The sequence below is a fragment of the Helicoverpa zea genome, chromosome 14 (assembly GCF_022581195.2).
Source record: "Helicoverpa zea isolate HzStark_Cry1AcR chromosome 14, ilHelZeax1.1, whole genome shotgun sequence".
NCBI lineage: Eukaryota > Metazoa > Arthropoda > Insecta > Lepidoptera > Noctuidae > Helicoverpa > Helicoverpa zea.
The window spans coordinates 1798659-1819422 of NC_061465.1; the positions used below are offsets into that span (position 1 = coordinate 1798659).

Below are 20764 nucleotides of genomic sequence, written 5' to 3' on the forward strand. Positions count from 1 at the left end.
TTACTCATAATGGTACGGAACCCTTCGTGCGCGAGTCCGACTCGCACTTGACCGGTTTTTTTTAAACTAACCTTTCAAGCAAGTACTTTGGTGAATTGTGAAAGGTATTTTATGACGGTTTGTCTGTGGAGGTTTTTACAGTAAATTTCGAGTTTGTGGCGTGAGTGATTACTTATTAATTGATTGGCGGTTTTTTCGTGGTTCCGCATAAATTGGTTTGGATTGTCTAACGTTGAGGCAGGTGGCTCGTTTTTATCTGTGAGGTGTATAAATTAGGGAGGACAAAGGATGGTTTATTTTTAAACTTAAATATGTTGTTGTACTAGGCGCTGCCTGTATATAAACTAAGCTTACTAATGTAATAGTAATTCATTCGCATACTCTCTAACATGAACAACATTAGAAGTTATCAAAAATCACATTCAAATATGTATGTGTGTGATTAGGGCCGTGGTTAGATGTCGATTTCTGAGTAGAAACTGTTTGTATTATGACTGAAAATATCAAGTCATAACATCATAACAATTCTTTTTTTTAAGCTTAAACAATTCCCTTATACATTGTTAAAGTAAGAAAGAATACCTCTCAGAGCTTTCTTGGAATTCAATCATATTATAATCAACATTGTATTATCATAAATAATTTTACTTTACGTATTTAATGTATTTACATACATGATTATTACGTTTCATACCGGGAAATATTCCAGGTTAAAAACAATTCATCATCCTCCGAGCCTTTTTCCCAATCATGTTGGGGTCGGCTTCCAGTCTAACCGGATTCAGCTGAGTACCAGTGCTTTACAAGAAGCGACTGCCTATCTGACCTCCTCAACTCAGTTACCCGGGCAACCCGATACCCCTTGGTTAGACTGGTGTCAGACTTACTGGCTTCTGACTACCCGTAACGACTGCCAAGGATGTTCAATGACAGCCGGGACCTACAGTTTAACGTGCCATCCGAAACACAGTCATTGGTGTCTAAGATATACTTAGAAAGTACATACAAATTTAGAAAAGCTGCATTGGTACTTGCCTGACCTGGGATCGAACCCGCGCCCTCATACTTGAGAGGTTGGTCCTTTACCCACTAGGCCACTACGACTTTTTTTAAAAACAATTCCTTTTGTCCAATATTTTATTTTGCAACTGCCAGTTCACCTGCCTGACACCCTTTGATGTTGAACTCGATTTAAACCCTGAGAAAAATCCAGAACTCTGAGAAAATATAATAATATACACAGTTTAAACGACGCACAGCTGCCTGTAATAAAATGTCAGTTATGTTAAATAAAGAGTAAAATACTTTTTGTATGCTGCAAACTGTTTTAAATTAAAAGCAATAATTTAGTTTTTATGGAAGTATTAAAGTTTATTTTGTTTTTTGTTTGCAGGTTTTGTACCTTGAGCGGAGGGAATATTAAATAGGTAAGAATTTTAAATCAATGTTTATTTAAATTAAAATAATTCTAGTAATTATTATATAGGTGCACACCACAAACTAGAGCAGTTCTGAGTATTTGTATATTACATACAGTTACAGTTACAGTTACAGCCTTTTTTATCGTCCCACTGCTGGGCACAGGCCTCCTCTCACACGGAGAAGGATTGAGCATTAATCCCCACGCTTGCTCAAAAGTCGTGGTGGCCTAGTGGGCAAAGAACCAACCTCTAGAGTGTGAGGGCGCGGGTTCGAATCCAGGTCAGGCAAGTACCAATGCAACTTTTCTAAGTTTGTATGTACTTTCTAAGTATATCTTAGACACCAATGGCTGATAAAAAAGGTGAAGGAAAACATCTTGAGGAAACCTGGACTATATAGTCTGAAATCACCAACCCGCATATTACATATACATTACAAATAATAGGTTTAATTAGACATTAAATTCTATTCAATTTTGCTTCCTTATTCAACAAAAATCTTCCATCAAAATATTATTTCGTAGCTGCAATTACCTATACCACCTATACGAGCAATCCAGTACCCAATTTTCAAAAATCTGCTTCACAAAAATTTCCAACCTCAGGCACCCTAAAATATCCAGCTCACATCCTCAAATCAAACAATTACAGTGACTCAGTATTACTCAGTAACATCTACCACGTACAACATATTATCTGCCACAGTAATGGCAGTTTCTAATATAAAATTGATTTCGGCTGAACGGGCAACGTTCAAACCTTCTGATTTTGGAAGCCATCCAACACCAATACTGCTCGACTCGACTTTTTTCGTCCGTGACACACATTTTTATGACGACTCCTGATGTCGAAGAATTTTCTCGAATAAATTTGGTTATCGTGTCTGAGTTGTGGCTTGATAAAGGGTCATGGTGCTCATTGAATTTTAATGTTTGAACGTAAAGATTTGGGTCAATTAATTATCGAAATTTTCGTAATGTTACTCGGATCGTTTAAGATCAAAATCACAACGAAACTCACTGTTTAAAAATCGTGACCCGTATTTTTTTTGCAGTCCTATCAACGAGTTCAGTATGTATGGCAAATATGCAAACGGCCATATTGTCATTATATAGACATTTATACCCAAATTCACCTTAACAACAACCACTAATGAAATCTATATCAAATATAATATTTCAAGGCTTAGTTACAGTACCTAGAATGTTCCACAAACGCCTACTAACTACATAAACCAAAGAATCCTAGCTCCATATTTCATCGCCTGCCTCCCTATACACAACCATACAATTTTCATGTTTATTTATTAGGGTTTAGCCCACAAACTACTTACATATTATTTGTACGTAAGTACATATCGATTTTGATAGGTTGACATAAATTTATTTTATGGTTTGTTTGGTGTTTCCATTCGAATGTTGGTCTGTAAACAGTCGTCTGTTATACGATTGGAATTCAATTACACTTTTATGGGTGGTTCATGTTAATTTTGTTCAAACAACCGAGGGTATAAATGGTTAAAGCGGATGTTACCGGTTTTCTTGATAGGAATCTTTTAGTGGAAATCAGGTTATTAGGTCTTGTGTTACTGAAACTATTATTTATGTTGTAGTCATTGTTTGCTTTACATGATTCGTTGATGACATGATACTCTTCCTGAAATATTGAATTCTCAAATAAACTTACTGCATTTTCCTGTTACCGATCTATCCATTGTTTTGCTAATAAATTGCACTGAATTTCTAGTATAGACTGCTTATGGAATACCATCGTAAAAAAAAAAAAGATATGTACAACATACATGATGTGTTTTGACACCTTTTAAATATCGAAACACTTTGAATTCACTAATACCAACAAAAGGACAAAACAAAAGAATGCCAGCTAAATGCTAAAAGAATAAGGTTTCGGTAAAGCGAGTCGTGTTAGGGATGTTAGCCGGAGCGAATATCCTGAGGCAAAATGTGGACCGCTTCCTCTCCGGATCTCACCGCGGTTGTTCACTATCTCACCAAGGACATACACAATCTTTTGTTATATATACGTGCTTGATATATATGTTAGATTAAGTGTATGAGTGTGCGTGTGTGTGATTTAGCTCTAGGAATTAATATAATGGAGGCAGTGGTCTGGAAATATAACTGAAAAAATATGTATTATTATACATATTTTACAGCTATATCTACGAGAAAAATACAAATATCCAAATTGAAAATTAGGAAGATTGTCGGGAAGTCGGTTATAAATAGCAACAGGATAAAATCTACAAAATTATCAAAATGAGACAAAACATAAAAAGATAAAGCTTCATTGTTGGGTTAAGAATAAATAATTATCACAACACCATAAGAAATTCCATAGAACTAAAAAGTATGTTAATTGTCATTTAGCCAATAAAAATTACTACTAATATATGTCTATAATATACGTCTCACAAAAAATAGAACCAATACACTAAAAACCATACAAAATTCAACGTTCTAAAGTCTAAAGTTCTAAAGCACAAAGTCTACTGTACGTAAACATTGTAAAGTTACAATGGATATCATTTCCCGGGGCAAACATGGCCTTTATTGCTTTGATCTTCACTTGTCTGGGAGCCACGATTACTAGCTCTGGAGATACGGTAATGTTTAGACAAGAATATGGGCTAGAAAATGTTTGAGAGTATAAGTTTTTAGTGGCAATAGAGACTTTAAGATGGATTAGACATTAGGCTTATGATGCGCAATTTTTTTTTAACTTAATATAAAAGCGTTAACGCAAAAATATTAATGTCTTTATTCACTCGCATTTTGAACTGCATAGTTCAACTGTATTCAGTTCTGTCATTTCCCGAACTGTTTCCCAACTATGTTGGGAACAGATGCAGTTGAGTACCGATGTTTTACAAGGAGCGACTGCCTATCTGACCTCCTCAATACCCTTTGGTAAGACTGCTGTCAGACTTATGCACTGTTACAGGTCTGTAGCTGGCATAATCCGCAAGAATTAAATTAATTTTAATCGTTTTCAAATACCAAAAATACTAACATTGTATTCTATACGTTTTAAATACGTTATTCTGCAGCATATTCACCCAAACGAATACTTCAACGTCATACACCACAGTAAATAGTTACAAAGGCAACCAGGAAGTTTTGTAACAGGCTGTAAATTTCTCCACTCAAACTAAGAAGGAACTAGTATAAATCAGCTTGCTAACGCGCTGTGGTTGACGGTCTTGCGATCCGTACCACATTAGTAGACCCTTAATAGTTTGTTCATTCACTAGTTTTACCCGCAGTTTTACTTGTGAATTAATCCCTGCATGAGGACAGAAAGTAAAAATGCTATATATTAGAATAATATATAATCTACTTTTTCTATTTTATTGTCAAGTTTTATCAAAATTCATCCAGGAGTTTTCAAGTGAAAGAGGTACAATCGTCCATACATCAATACCTACATAGAAACTTTGGTTAAAAATATTCGTGTATGTATAGTTAGTATAAGTAGGCTTTTGCCATGGTATTAACAAAGTTCCAGATAGAAAGTAAGAAAGTAATTTTAACATTTGTCAAGTTTTTAAAGCCTTAAAATACTGAACAAAAAGAAGAATGTAACTGCATGAGTACGTATGTATATGTATATTCATAATCGTTTTATAATGGGAGGAGGTTCTCAATTCGAACAATTTCTTGTCTCACGGCCAGTTTCTTCATCAAAAGTTAAAGTTAAAGTAATGTCTAAAGTAAAAGTAACGGTCAAATACGTTTTTTCAAGGCTAAAGTGACAGCAAAACTAATAGAAAAATTGAATTTGGCCGTTACTTTTACTTTAGACATTACTTTGACTTTTACTTTGGCTTTAACTTTTGATGAAGAAACTGGCTGTAAATCTATGTAAACCAAAACAATAGAGAGCCAAAAAAGCCAAACTAGTTAACAAAAAATAAATCCACAAAACCACGTGAGATCTTCTTATACACGAACGAGATGAGTCAGGAAATTGAAAACTAATACTAGACCAAAGTTTTCATTGCATTTGGTGTGTAAAGCGAGGCAAACAATACTCAATGAATACAAATTGATCCGCAGGTTATTTTAGCCGGCAGATGGACTATTCTGCAGTATAAACATTGGAATTCGCGTGCCCTCAATAAAATAGAGTAACAATTGCTTATTTAATGCTTGTTGCAAATGCATAGTTGTTTCTGTTTATTTTTTGTTGTTTATTGGTAGTTTTGTGTTTTGTTTTTGTGATGTTTCTGTTGAGCTAAAAGATGGCTAGTGTCAGCGGATACTGATAAAGTCTCTAAGCTATCTGACAGATAAATTATATATAACTTTTGGTTTCACATAGCAATATCTGGCAGAATTTATAAGCAAAATAAAATTAGCTATCGGATAACTAACTGAAATTTTATCGGTAACCAGTGGAACAGGGGTTTAGGATATTACAATTGTTGCTACATTAACGGTCAATATTGTTTCCTAAGTCTCCATATAATAACAATGGTGTTTGTGTAAGAAGAAGGGACATAACTTGATTGGCAAATCGCTATCTCCACGTTTTTCAACTGATCCTAAAAAGTAACTTCTGTTAAATTTTACATACTATTGTATCTGTGTTTGTATTAGTTTATCTTGCAGTATACTTAGTTAAACCAAAGTAATTTCTAAACAAAGTATTTTAGTTTCTTGCTACAGTAACTACAACATTGCATGTATGTAGTAAAACAGGTTGAATTTCAAGCTTCAAACTAGAGGGTAGGATTACTCTGTAGAACAATTACTTGGCCAATATCTGTTGGGCAAGTTACGAGTTTATTACAAGGTTCAGGTGTTCACGTGAGATGTGAAATGTATACCTGTAGGTAACTTCGAGTTGCGTAGAAATTCATATCAATTACTTTGTTGTTATAGTTATGAAACTTTAGGTACTGTTGGGTAGTAAAATGTTAGGTACTCGTCATTTTACTAGGCAGTCGCCATATTTTGCAATCAGTTTGATAGTCAAAAATTTTGGGTTGCGCTACCAAACTGACCGCAAAACCTCTGGATAGAGTATTGAATAAAATATTAACAAAAATAATCTAGCCCAAAGTCCATAATTTCGTCAAACTAGTTATTTTCGTTTACGACTAAAACGTTGGCCCAAAGGTTTTTAATGAACTAAAGTACGTTCGTATAAAATTGATTTATTAATTAATGTTTGAAACTGTTCCCAAGCGCCATATTGAGAACGATTTTAAATACGGCTCTCGCTATGGTAAAGGTTTTTAAAATAAGATATTTACAATAATTATGTACTTTATATTCCAAAGCTCGTGACACAACGTAATTTAAACTCCACTTTTAGCGTAAAATTATTAATACAAGTTTGAACATAATTGCCTCTTTACAAGTGATTTTCAACACAAAGCCGGGAGTTTTTCTTAAACAAAAACGTTATAAAATGTACCTAACAATTACTAGTACTGAAATTAACAACGTTTTTGCATGTCGATAGTTTTTCAACAAAGAATTTTATAATTCTCATGCTTTTTACCTTTCGTGCGCTTGACGTTTTCACTTACCTAATTGCGCCTTTAAACGTTAATATTCTTTGATAAGAAATGCAGTGTTGCGAAAACACGGGTTTTCACGCTACGTTAGGTGAACAAATTGTAATGTTTCGCATATATCGTGTCATAAACATTGAAAATTACAAAACATTTTAATATGTGAAGATAAAATTTACCTAATTAAAAAAAACCTACAATAGTTTGAAAATCGAGTATTACGTGTGCATTTATATCAACTTAAATACAGCAATTCGACAAATAGTTTTATGATATTTTAAAATTAGGACAAATATAGTTCGGCCATTCAGAGAATGCGTTCCTGACACGTCGCGATTGAACTGACGACGTAACTTTGCAATGGCGTTGCAGTTACGATAAAAATATTTTTGCTGGTTGTTTACCGTTTTAACAATTGAGGAGCATTAAAACAACATTATTATATCAATAATCAATGAATGTAGTTACGTCGTCAGTTCAATCGCGACGTGTCAGGAACGCATTCTCTGAATGGCCGAACTATAATTTTGGATAATGCTTAGTATATTCTAGGTGTTACTCCAGTTTTTATTTTTCAAGTAACTAAAGATATTAAATACTCGTATTGGACCTTTAATACTCACGTAAAACACGCAAATTTAACAGAAGTGGTGAATGCCACAAATGTGCAACGAATGGATTCTCAATAATCCTTGGAAAAGCACTCCAAAGGTATCGGAAGCCCAAAGCACTTATCTGTATGTATATATATAGGTATGTACAAGTGTAGTAGTACATTTGATTGATATAATCCCTAAGTGCATTTCGAGTACCAAAAGGACTTGTATTTGTTAGAGGGTTCGTAGAATTTGTGCAACGATAGGACTCATAAATAACGTGTTCGAAAATACATTTAATTATTTTTTTTCAAACACCCACGAAGTTTTTGGTATACTAAAGTATGAAAATGTCAACTTATTGAAAAATATCAAGGCAATTATTTAAAGTAACTGCTTTTTTTCTATCTGTATTTTTATTTTTAATTATTACAAACGAAATAACGAGAAAAACCATCTTGTAATTTAATGACAGGTTTTAATCCATTCCTAGTTTTATCCTTAATTAATCTGAAAGCCATTTTCATAATATTTATTTTAACAAAACTAATAAGGGCCAGTGAAACTCTAAGTACTTTGAAAACTTAATTAATTACTAGAGAGGTGCTATCGTCTCCTCAAAGTTTAATCTTCTAGTTTTTTTACAAAGATTTTTATAAAAAAATATAATAACGATATAAAACTGTATTGAGACTAGACGGTAACAAGGTTTGAAAGACTAAGAATTTTTTGTAAAAAAAATACTATTATTTTCGTTAGTTTCATTGTTAAAGTGTTTTAGATACAATAACGGTAATATTAATTGCAATAATTAAGAATTCATTGGACTGTGAACTATTGAACTTGAACTATTTAGTTAGTTGAGGTCAAGATTTCGTTACAGCTTGTTGCATAGTAAGGTACTAATAAAAATTAAATAACTCCAACTAATTTCTAAGCCCTACCAAACAATTTTATACCCACCATAAAACCCAAAACTAAACGTATCTAAACCCCATATTTTGTCCTCCCACTCAATTATTCACCAACAGCATCGTTCAAAAAGTACCAGGGCAACATAAAACTAAGGAGAGCGACGTGAAACCACTGAGGACTCAGTAACCTGACCGAGCTAAACGAAACTATTTCCCTGTGTTACTTAAAGAGCCTCGTAAACCCGAACTATGGGCCCCACGGGATGTTCTGGCGGTCCCCTCGAATTTGGGACTGTTTTCTAGGCCTTGCAATGTATGTGGAGACGTAGTTTAGAATATTTCTTGTGTAGTTTTCAATCAAGGAAACTAATATATCGAAATCAATGCAATCTATTGTCCGTGTATAATTTCATCGCGATAAAGTCACATTTAACTGCACAGATTTTCATACGAATTAGAGATATGAATTCTCTTCTAGTAATTACATATATCGTAGTTTTAGGGTCACATCTCTATGCTAATTTGTTAACCATAATTCCTTTGTGATTCAATGAATTTGTGGAATGGACTTTTGTGAATTATATCTAACTCAGACATCGTTTCGGTGGCTGAAAACCTGTAAAACGTAGATAACCTTTTTTGTTATTTACAATATCTCTTTATGCTACATACATTATACCAGATAATAATTCATGTTCGAGTACACGATAAAAGTCTTTGTTTCACTCTTTTCGGTTTTATTAAATTGACAGCCTATTTGACATGGGTCATGCCTCAACCCACGTTATTACAAATTATTTTCTTGCTCAAATAAATTTTGCATAATTGAACTCTTTCAAAAATTCATATTATTACCAAGAGGGCAATATCAATTTTTACAAAAGATAGACCCGCAAAAAGTATACCTTTTCGCAACTATGTTGGGGTCAGCTTTAAGTCATGCATGTAGTTGAGTACCAGTGTTTTACATGGACTGTCTGCCTATTTGACCTCCTCAACCCAGATACCCAGGCAATACGATGCCCCTCGGTAAAGCTGATTGAAGGACTACCCGGAACGACTGCTAAATATGTCCAAATGACACCCGTACCATTCGAAATACGGAGGAATTCGTCATGACAAGATGGTCACCTATCGATGGACAAACCGCGCCTAGCGTTAACCTTATGATCGATCGACCCTTGCAGCTGTTACTTAGAGACGAGTTCCATCACTTCATAGTATAAAACAAAGTCGCTTTTTCTGTCCCTATGTCCCTTTGTATGTTTAAATCTTTAAAACTATGCAACCGATTTTCATGCGGTTTTTTTAATAGATAGAGTGATTAAAGAGGAAGGTTTATATGTTTAATAATATACATTAAATAGAGGGGAATTACTGTTGTCCCGTGCGAAGCCGGGGCGGGTCGCTAGTAGACTTATAAAACAATCAGATATAAATTAAAAAACAATTGAAAACTACTCAAGTACTGTTAATTGGAACTAAAATAACATTTCCATTTATAATGTTATCACCAATTACTAAGAATAACTCAGGTAAGCGTAATTTCGTTAAAATCAATCGTGAAACTCAAATTGATCTGAATAGACTAACATTAAAGACTTCAATTACAAAGATACCTTCTTGTAAAAATATATTTTTCAAAATTCTAGTATTTTACTTTAAGAAATTGTGTTTGCAATTTAAATGAGATTGTTATTTTTTTATGTAATTTGACGTGGCATTTAAATGTCACAAGACCTTCAGTGAAATTAGTGTTTTAGCGTTATGTTAAACCTGTAGGTATATACGTGGTTCGTAAATCACTCTTATCTCGAATCGGGTACTGAATCTTGGATACTAGATCTAATGGGTTAAAATAACACAAAAATCCAGATTCCAGAAGAAGTTACAAAGTCAATTCCGACACCATTACACTTCACACTAACAATGATTACCTTCAATGTGTGCACTGTTTGCTACAATTTCCCGCAAAATCGACTGAATAGATTTCGACGAAACTTGGCAATAACAATAGCTCTCTTACACAAATCAAAATAAAAAAATACGCTCTTTTACTTTTCATCAACATGCAGAAAGAAGTTCCCCCGGGACGCGAGCGAAACCGCGATCGGAAGCTACTAGTATACAAAAGTATCGAAAACATCCGGATCCCATAAGGTAAACCGAAGGCAGAAATATAACCTGATACATTGTGCGTAACAGAAATTCTATTAGGCACCCGAGGTGTGTATCGTAAAAGGTTATTTAATATCCCTTGTATATTATGACCTTTTACGGTTTAGTCAGACTTTGGTGAAGTAGGACAAAGAACTTGTATAGTGAAGGATTCAGATCAACTGTAATCTGTTTGAATGAATTGATATCAAAAGAAACTCTTTGGTTAACTGATAACTGGGACAAAAAGTAGATAATAGGAACTTTTGAAGACAAAAAATTGGATAACTTTAAGTTTTAGCTAGCTGTTATCTAAAGTATTGCTGCTAATCTTCCACACAGTGGCTAGCGCTTCAGTCTTTTGAGCGCTTAAATATTATTTTAATTCAAATATCTACTGCTATATTATAAGCCAAAAATTCTTCTTAAAATTAATATCACAAAACCTCAAAAAAATCCGAGTTCAAATTCCTACCAAAACCTAAACAATGGAATACCTACAAAATATCAGTCTCCTGATATTTCAACATTAACCGTCTCAGCCCTTCCATCATTCAACAGAACAATTCAGCTACAGTTGATTTTAAAGCGAGGATCGAATTATCCTCGAAGAGGAGCCGTCAAGATTCTTTAATGAATAAATGATGCAGAAACTTTAGCTATTCAATGTTTTGATTTTATCGAATTTCTCAAAGCATTGTGTCTGCTCCTAATGGCCGGATTGCGAACAAGAGCAAGCTTCGAGAGAATAAATTTATTTGCGGATTTGAATACAGATTGTTACCGAGTTGTTTTGTGTTATTTTGTAAGGTTTTCAGCCAATTGCTGTTTATTTCTTTTAATAATTTTAGTAGTTGGGTTTGTTTGGATGTCACATAGGTATGAATATAATGTTATGTAGGTACAAATGTGAGCTACCCTTATTGCCATGAGCTCATAAGACCCAATGTACTCGTACCTAAATGTCAAAGCACAAAACTATATCCCTACATCAAAGCTAATTTACACACCTAACTTTGATAATTTGATTACCAAAGTCCCAACGAAGTTCAAAAATACCTCACAAACCACAAAAAAGAACACAAAAGAAAGAGTGAAAAACAACAACAAAAAAGGCTTGTACTCGTAAACCGAGACTCCGAAACAGCGGCAACATAAGAGTCTGATATTAAATAACCGCGATCCTCACTTCGGGCGCCTGATTGAATTTCTGTTCCGCATGATTTATTGGACATAAATACGGTTCTACTCATGGCTGATCATGCAGTTTTAGACGCCATTTTGTTTATTGAATATCGTGAATATTTTCGTGTTTGGCAGCACGTGGTTTTTTTAGATTATGGTGTGTTTATGGTTTGGTGTGGGTGAAAGTGTGAAGTTAAAAGTTACTTTTTGAATTGAAAAATGTAGTTTGGTATAGTGTTCTTGGCTGTAAGTTCATATCGTATGCCGTAGTAATTTTCTCAAAAAAGATTTGATTGAATTTGGACAGTAAAGTAAAATCCATGCAAATAGCACATAGCAGCACCATAGAGGTCATTTATCCTTGTTTTATCGCTATCCTTGGCACTAACGTATTTATTGCTATTGCTTAGAATGTAACATTAACTCCTAAAATACCATGGTTCAATTTAATTTCCAACAGCAGAAAATAACGTTATTAAATCTTACCAGGGCTAGCCACTTATAACCATAGGCGACAAAACCCCAACTCCGCAATCTGGCACACATTCGAACACTCGACGATCAACCGACCAACAAGTAAGTGCAGTAAAAAATGCGTCTCAAGTACTGAACTCAGTAATAACTTTTTGATGGACATCCAAGTATGATCGCGTACCCCAACTGTCCCCTTTGGCAGCGACCAGAATATGCGTTGCCAAAAAGGTTTTTAGTAGTATAATCCAGCTATGACTTATATGCTGTAAAAAGCGGCCGGATAAAGTGGTTCTGTGAGTTTTTCGGGCTGTCTTGGGAGTTATTTTGTTTGAAGTTTGTCTGGTTTTGGGCTGGTTTTGTTCTGAGATTCTGGTGGTATCTATTGCCTTAGTAAAGTTTATCGTTAAGTTTATATGGTTGTCTGCTTTTTTTAGTGTTATCTTTGAGTTTTCTTTTTGCGTGTCTGTAATTTTTTACTTATACAGCTTTGGCCTCCAGTCTAAACGGATACAGCTGAGTACCAGTGCTTTACAATGCGCAACTACCTATCTGACCTCCTCTACCCAGTTACCAGGGCAACCCATAACCACTAGGTGAGATTTTATGTGTTCATGTGTTCATAGCACACAATAATAATACAGCTTTTCATCGCTAAATCGTCTATTTTCGGCTTTCACCACATTTGCTCACACATCCCATTACCAACAATCAATAAATTACTACTCGATTTACTTTTCCGACTCAACTACCCCATATTAACCTTTATCAATAAAATTCCCATCAGCACCCAATAATCCACAATAAACCCCAATAAAATGTGTTGCCATGGTTTGGTATTGCGAACACGTGACAATACTGCGACTACATGATGTTGGCAACACTGGTCACGTTGTCTGCCAAACACTAGTTAGAAATTGCGATGATGATGCACAATCAATTGTGTAAACGGTGATGGGACTTTTATGTGATTTCGGTGTGAGGAGTTTTTTGAGACGGGTAGTCTCTTTGGTCGTTTTTTTAGCTGTGTATTTTTTGACGTGTTTATTCTTGCAGTCTTTTTATCCACTTGACCCGTGAATAAGTGTATAAATAAAACTAGAATCAAACTTTTACTACTTTCAAACCTCAAATGACCCAAAAATTTTAAGTGTCTGAATTACTGGTATTTGGTACTATACCTGTTTGATTTAAACAAAATCTTTCGTCAATCTGCAGATTACAATACATTAACATATAAAATTACAATAGATATACAATAGAAACATTTTTTTCTTGAATTTATTATGTTAGGTTTGCAGTTTCGCCTACGTCAAAACCAATCATTATATCGCTATCATTACACCGTCCACACATTTCCACAATAACAATCCCCAACCATTAAAACCGAAACATCTAATCCCAATACCGTTAGCATTCTAAAATTGGACACAACGAATGTGTAATTAAACATTGATCACTGCCCACATTGACTGCCATATTCTAACCGTACCGTTGTATATTTCATTCTGAATCGCTATGTCCATACATCGTCAGAATACTGTGAGTACCACACACTGGAAACTAAATGGTCGGCCGACAGTTGACCAAAAAAAGTTTTTTTAGATATTTTTTTAATTTACACATTCAAAAACATTGTCATACTTTTACAATAATCAATAAAGTCTATACTATATAGTAAAAAATAGCTGTAACTAAAGTTAAAGTTAAAGAATTCGTCTCCATCCCATGGCTGTCCACTGGGAGAGTGCCCAAGAGACTGGCAACATTATCTCTTTGGATCGGTATGGTAATCTTTTGTCCAAGTCTTGAGAGTTCTGAAGTTTTCAATTGGTGTGACATCGGCTAAGTACCTGATCTTTGTAATGTGCGTACTACCATCTTCATACTTATTTATGAGCCCAAACAATCGGCCGACTAAAAGTTTACAGTGTACGGCTCCTACTGAGCTAATAATTCGCACTAATTAATTTCCATGGTATGAATTCCAACTATTTCGTAGTACCTATGTTTCAATTTTAGTGTTTGCTGGTTTATCTGGCAATGTTATCCGGGACATGATTCGATGTAATGCTGCGAAATTCTGTTATATGCGTAATAAGTCAGGCTGTAATGATTTGGTGGGTTTGAAACTGAATGGGTTATTCATATTCGTAATCCTTTATTGCGTTCCAAAATGTACAGGATAAGGTGGAAATATAAAATAGTAGTTGCATTTATGGACTCTGATGGGCCGAGTGAAACTTAGAAGAGAGGAGGAGTGGTAATTTTGTTAATTTCAATGTTGTTTAGGAGAGATGAGTGTGTAATTAGAAGGTTTAATTCACGTCACAACAATTTGAGTTTCCGAAGTCATCAACAAGTTTTTTTTAGTATAGGTACTTTGGCTCTCGTGAAATAACAGACTGTTTTGATTGTATTTATATGTTTAGCATGTAGGTATGTACCATATAAGTAGTTAGCTAAGTTCACTGCGTATGCATCTAAAGATTGCAATTTTGACTCTTGTCGTAGGTAGCATAATAATGGCATATGTGATCAATGACCATATACCAGTTATATTTAGGGAGGAATCCAATATTTTCTCTCTATAACCATAACATAAAAACTTCATACTTCTGACAGGCCACCACAAAATGTAACAAGTTGAACCACTTATATTAAAATGGTGTAAGATTTAACGAGGTGGTTGCTATTGGCGAGCGCTGGTGCTCAGCCAAATAACTTTTGGAACAGAACCTATTATGTGATTACACTGTTATTGTAATTACTCAATTTTTCTCAGTTTTTTTTATTGGTAAAAAGTTTTTCCGTTGGAACTTACATCTAAAAGTCTACTGAAATGTGAATTATCTTATATCTTATGTGAATGTAAATAGTCTTACATTAGAAATAAAATACAAAAACTTACTGTAAGTCTTTGTATTACAAGAATGTTGTAAAACCTTTATAAATAAATTGTAGTAGGTACATAACGACATGTAACAAACATCCATTAATAGGTATATCATAAAATATTTCTGAAATTGAACTATTTTTTTCACAAAGCACGTGAAATCAGAATCGTTAACTGATAAATATCTGCCCAAATATTTCCACCTTTAACCCTGTACAAGTACCATCGGAACCTTTTTAATCGAATTTGATCGAAACAAGATAGCCAGGAAAACTTCATTATTCCCAAACTATGAACGCAATCAATCAACACTTTTGCCATTAACGTCAATTTAATCATCGGACTATAATCCCCCGGGAAAACTGGACCGGGAATAGATTATATCATAATAGATATAAAAGGTATTATGATGTTGGACCCGGATATTTTTTTGATTAAACCCGGGATAACGGGATTCTTTGCCCTTTTATGTATGTATGAGTTATTGTTATTTTAATTAACTTCTGTTAGGGACATTGTTAAGATTTCGGGATGAAGAGTTTCAGCACAAAAATCGACGTACAGATAACGTTAATACTGAGCATGAACATTGACTTCTCATGATAAAGGCCAGAATTTTGAGATGGGGCACTCGTAATAGCATTTCCACACTTTAACAAATGAGAAGCGCCTACTACAGGACAGTCGCTGATTTCCAAATTGTACATAAAATAAATCTTTTCCTACAACTTTAACCCCTTCAAGTTTCCCAACCAATACAACATGTTATCGAAACAAAAGACTACAGTTGTTACAGAAACAAAAATTCAAACCAAACGAGTAACGCCCACCATCCAAAAATCCCCGTACGTCCCTAATTTCTATAGCATCCCCCTGTAATATTGGCAAAAGTAATTAGGCCACATTTAGGGGCTTACCTTTGAAACCCATCTTGGGTCACCTGATGAGATTGGCGACAACCTTCGCGAATTAAACGGGTAATTAGGGAACATGGCTTCTTTTGATGATAACCTTGACTGATATGGATGGGGGAATTAGATTGGCTATGTTATGGGCGTTTTGGTATGGTGTTTGGTTTGAAAGTACCTATTTGTAGACAGATCTTAGTGTTGCATAAAATTGGCATGATAATATAGAGTTCGTTGTTCTCGTTTCTCGCAGTTTCACTAAGGTCTGAGGTACCTTACTACTTTCTGTGCACGATAAAGCCTACCTATATAATTTTCGGCATGCATACCTAACAACTTTAAGTTGATATTTGATGGAAAACAACAATGAATAGCTACACCTGTCAAAAACCGTCCGGAGCATGTTAAAAAAAAATACGATTGCGCTTATTTTATTTATAATTTGCGTATTTAGAATAAGACAACATTCTAACACTAGGGATAGGCTAGAGCTTGCAGACCACTTGATAGTGTGCCTAATAAAAACAAGTAGGTAAAACACTTTTGCAAGAAAAACTAACATATTCTTACACATAAGTAATTTACTAACAATCCTCAGCCTCATCAAGACATAACCCACCTTAAGACACACTACATAAAAGCATAAGCGACGAATTGGGATTATGTTCGGCTGATCCTTAATCTATCACGGAAACGTTGCCTGCTTCCTCGAGATAACTCTCGCTACAATGAATAGCAATACCTCTGATGAGTTTCATTATGCTTTTAGACTTATTTTCATGGTTTGTTTTGGGTATTTTTTTCCTTAAGGTATTTTTGTCACGGTCATTTATGTAAGCGTGTTTTGTCTTAAATTATTATTGATCAATATAATAAAAGAGCTTCAGAGACGTGGGGAATAGTGGAAACTTAGAACTGTATACATTTGTCTTATACGAAGGTCAACGTCGTTAAATAAATAATTTATTATTTAGATCTGCCTTTAGTCAGTTACTTCATAAAATACTGCCTTCAATATTAGAATACGTTATAATATACAGGCTTATAAATAAATCTTTATAAAGCTCCCACAACGACTAACTTATTTAAACTCCGAAAACACCCACATTCTGATAACAACTACAACATAGCGCCGAAAATTCTAGAACACTTAATTTGAAATCCCTAAATAGTTTACAGGGACTAAAACCTACGAATGAGAATACATTATTATGAAAGTTCCATAAATTCTACCTGAAAGCTAACCGTACCACAGACTGTCGACTAAATAGTTGAACGACAGTTCTCCCGAAGGTTGACAATTTTTATTTAAAGAAAATCTTGTTGCTAATAAAAGATTTCAGACGGTCCAATAAGCAAATCTGTGAAATATACGCACTATTATTATATTTCATACTGAAATATGAGCCCAAACAATCGGCCGACTAAAAGTTTGCTGTGTGCGGTTACTCTAAACATATGAGATATTATGAAAATAACTAGGATTCTGTAACAAATTGACTTTAACCTGTAATGGATGGTACTACAAATGATTGTGTAGTAATTTACTATTGGTCTATGATATTTATGTTGTCACATTGTATTTCATTAAGTTGATATTTAGTGTTTCGTGTCAGTTATTGGTCATTAGTTATTGGTGTTATTCATATGACATAGTGTCCGAATTACTAATATGTTCATTTGACAACTAAATCATCATCATAATAGCCAGATTATTAATATACTTTAAAAAGCCTAACTTGAAATGTTTTTATAGCCTGTTTTTAAAATATCAGTGCCAAAATTGAAAACCTTTATGGTGACTAAACAAAATATTATGTAAAATGATCAACCATTAAAAAAATACTATGCCACATTTAATAAAGTTGACACTTGGGTATTTTTGGATCTAATACAAAATCTAATCAAAACTTTGCTTAATAAAATAATCTCAAACATATCGGGTGTGTCGTTCATAATCACATTAAATGAAATGCGTTAATATACTGGTTAATATATGTCGATTAACACCAAGAAAAAAGAAAAATACGTGAAAATAAAAAAAATCATTTGTCAAACAAAGTAAATAGAATAAAAATGTGCGAAAATTAGAACACCATATAGAAGTCAGTCATTACAAACAGCTGAAATTCTCCCTTGAGAACTGACAACTGTCAACTGATCAAAACATTCGATACTCCTAACTTTATCTCTGCTTTACACATGATGTTGTAAATTATGAACACGAAAAATGAGTCCTGTGGCTAAACCACTGAATGGATTATGTTATTTTTTTTACAATTCGCTATAGAATATCATGAAGTACATGTGATAGAATTTAATGTGATTATGAACGACACACCCGATATAATATCGATTTCGTTCTCCTTAAACTCGACTTTGGTACCACCAAACTCAAATAATAAATCGAACGATCTTTTTACCCACCATTTTAAAAATCTGAATTTAAAATTGCACCTACGAGACTTACTCGAAAAGATTGAAACATGCCACGAATAACGTTGCCTATTCATTCACAATACAATTCCACAAGTGGTCCATTTCGTCTCATTTCACCCCATAAAAGTTGCAGAATCAACGTGTAATCGTTATACCCTAAATGCACCCTCGAGGCGAGTTGGAACAAAAGAACCACCCGTTTCTCCCCTTTAGCAGTATCTAGATAAAAAACAAACGCCAAAGTCCCACTTGATAGAAGAGATTTATTACTGAAAATCTCTCGAGACGAACAGATATATTCTTTTGAGCATACAAATTTAAGTCTGGATTTTTTACACCGAATCGCCCCGAAGTATGCGTAGTGAATTCTGAATGTTCTATGTTCTGCCTTCTTAAGACGATAATGGCAATAATATTCTCTTAATCTAAGATAAAATTAGCCGTGGTGGCCTACTGGTTAAAGAACCAATTTCTCGAGTATGACATGTCAGTTCGGATCCAGGTCAGGCAAGTACCCATACATTTTTTTTAAGTTTTATGTATTTTCTAAATAGGTATATCTAGGACACCAATGACTGTGTTTCAAAGGGCACGATAAACTGTAGGTCCCGGCTGTCATTTGACCATCTTTGGCAGTCGTTACGGGTAGTCAGATGTCAGTTAGTCTGACAACCAGTCTTACGTAGGGGTATTGGGTTGTTCGAGTAACTGGGTTGAGGAGGTCAGATAGGCAGACGCACCTTGCTCCGCTCAGCTTGCTCAGCTGCATCCGGTGAGACTAGAAGCCATCCCCAACATAGTTGGGATAAGGCTAAGCAGATGATGAATCTATGAAAAATATCCTAATGCCAAGCCAATAGACCATGGTCTACATCAATTTAATTAATTATGAAGTTCACTAACGTCTAGTCTCGTAACTAATTCCATTTGTACGGGGCACAAATATTTACTTATGGAGGAATCAATCTAGTTGAGCAAAAGCTAGTTCTAGGAATTGGTTAATTGAGCTGGTGAATCTATAAAAGGTTATTAATATGGTGAGTAAAGCGTTGTTAACTAAGATTATTTTTGTATGAAAAGTATTCTAACCTCGAAATGCTCAAACGTCTCTTAAATTTATCTTTACTGTCGCAGTTTGTAAGTGTGACAGAGATCGAGTCCTATTTTTGCAGTCCTTAAAATTAGAAGGCGTTACAATAGTCCGGCGTAAGATTCTGTAATTCGTGATTGGTGATTTATATTGTTTTGTCTTGTCCAGAAAATATTATTATGTACAGACTTCATCATCATCATCCGTGCCTTTGCCCAACTATTTTTGTGTCGGATTTCAGTCCAACGGGATGCAGCTGAGTATCAGTGCTTTACAATTAGCAACTGCCTATCTGACCTCCTCAACTCAGTTACCCGGGCACCCAATACTGGTCAGACTTATAGACTACCCGTATCGACTACCAAGGATGGTCAATGACAGCCAAAGTTTAACGTGCCCTTCGAAAGAAAGTACCCACATACAAAAAATATTGTGAACATTATTATTTTCCTTATACCGAGCCTACACAAAGCATAATTCAGCATTGATTTGTATCCTCTAAGCGTATTGGACCGTAAACCACACTTAGTATCTCACACAATGTTCCTATTTCCGACCTAGCTTTTATCTGTCTGCAGCATTTGTAAGTCAACTAGGGAAATTGATAGCCACCTAGGTCCCTCGGGGTAAAACGGGCCAAGCGATAAAGTAGCCACTAAGTATTTACGTCCTTTTAGCAATGGGAGATAAGGAGAAACATGAAGATGGTTTGTTTATAAAATTGAAGTTTTATTTTTGGTACTAGGCACATTATTTTAAGGCCTAGCAGAAGGAATAGCCTGAGTTTAGTTCACATAAACCTCAGTTTGGTAAAAATAACTGTTCATTAAGTATTTTCATGTCTTCTTCTTTCGTGTCGATAACATGTCATATCATCATCATCATCAGCCTATCGTAGTCCACTGCTGGACATAGGCCTCTCCAAGTGCACGCCACTGAGATCTATTTACAGACATGTCATATACAGTGATTCTACACTTTGTCAGCCTAATATGCCGCCACAGGGAGAGCACCTAATTTTCACGTAGAATTTTCCAAGTAAACAGTTGTTTTAAGAAAAACTGTAGATCAAATTATTTTTAGTACAAAGAGCATACTATAATATTAAAGAGTTTCTCGATGAAAAAATATTAGATTTTAAG

At 34.6% G+C, this 20764-nt stretch overlaps 1 protein-coding gene across 1 annotated transcript in view; it reads left to right on the plus strand.

The window, feature by feature from the left end:
* Nucleotides 1-1393: 1393 nt before the first annotated feature.
* LOC124636561 (connectin-like) overlaps nt 1394-20764 on the plus strand; it is a 28774-nt gene continuing 9403 nt past the window's right edge. The window contains exon 1 of the mRNA XM_047172696.1: nt 1394-1427. The gene's annotated coding sequence lies outside the window, so the exon portion shown is untranslated. The remainder of the gene's footprint in view (nt 1428-20764) is intronic.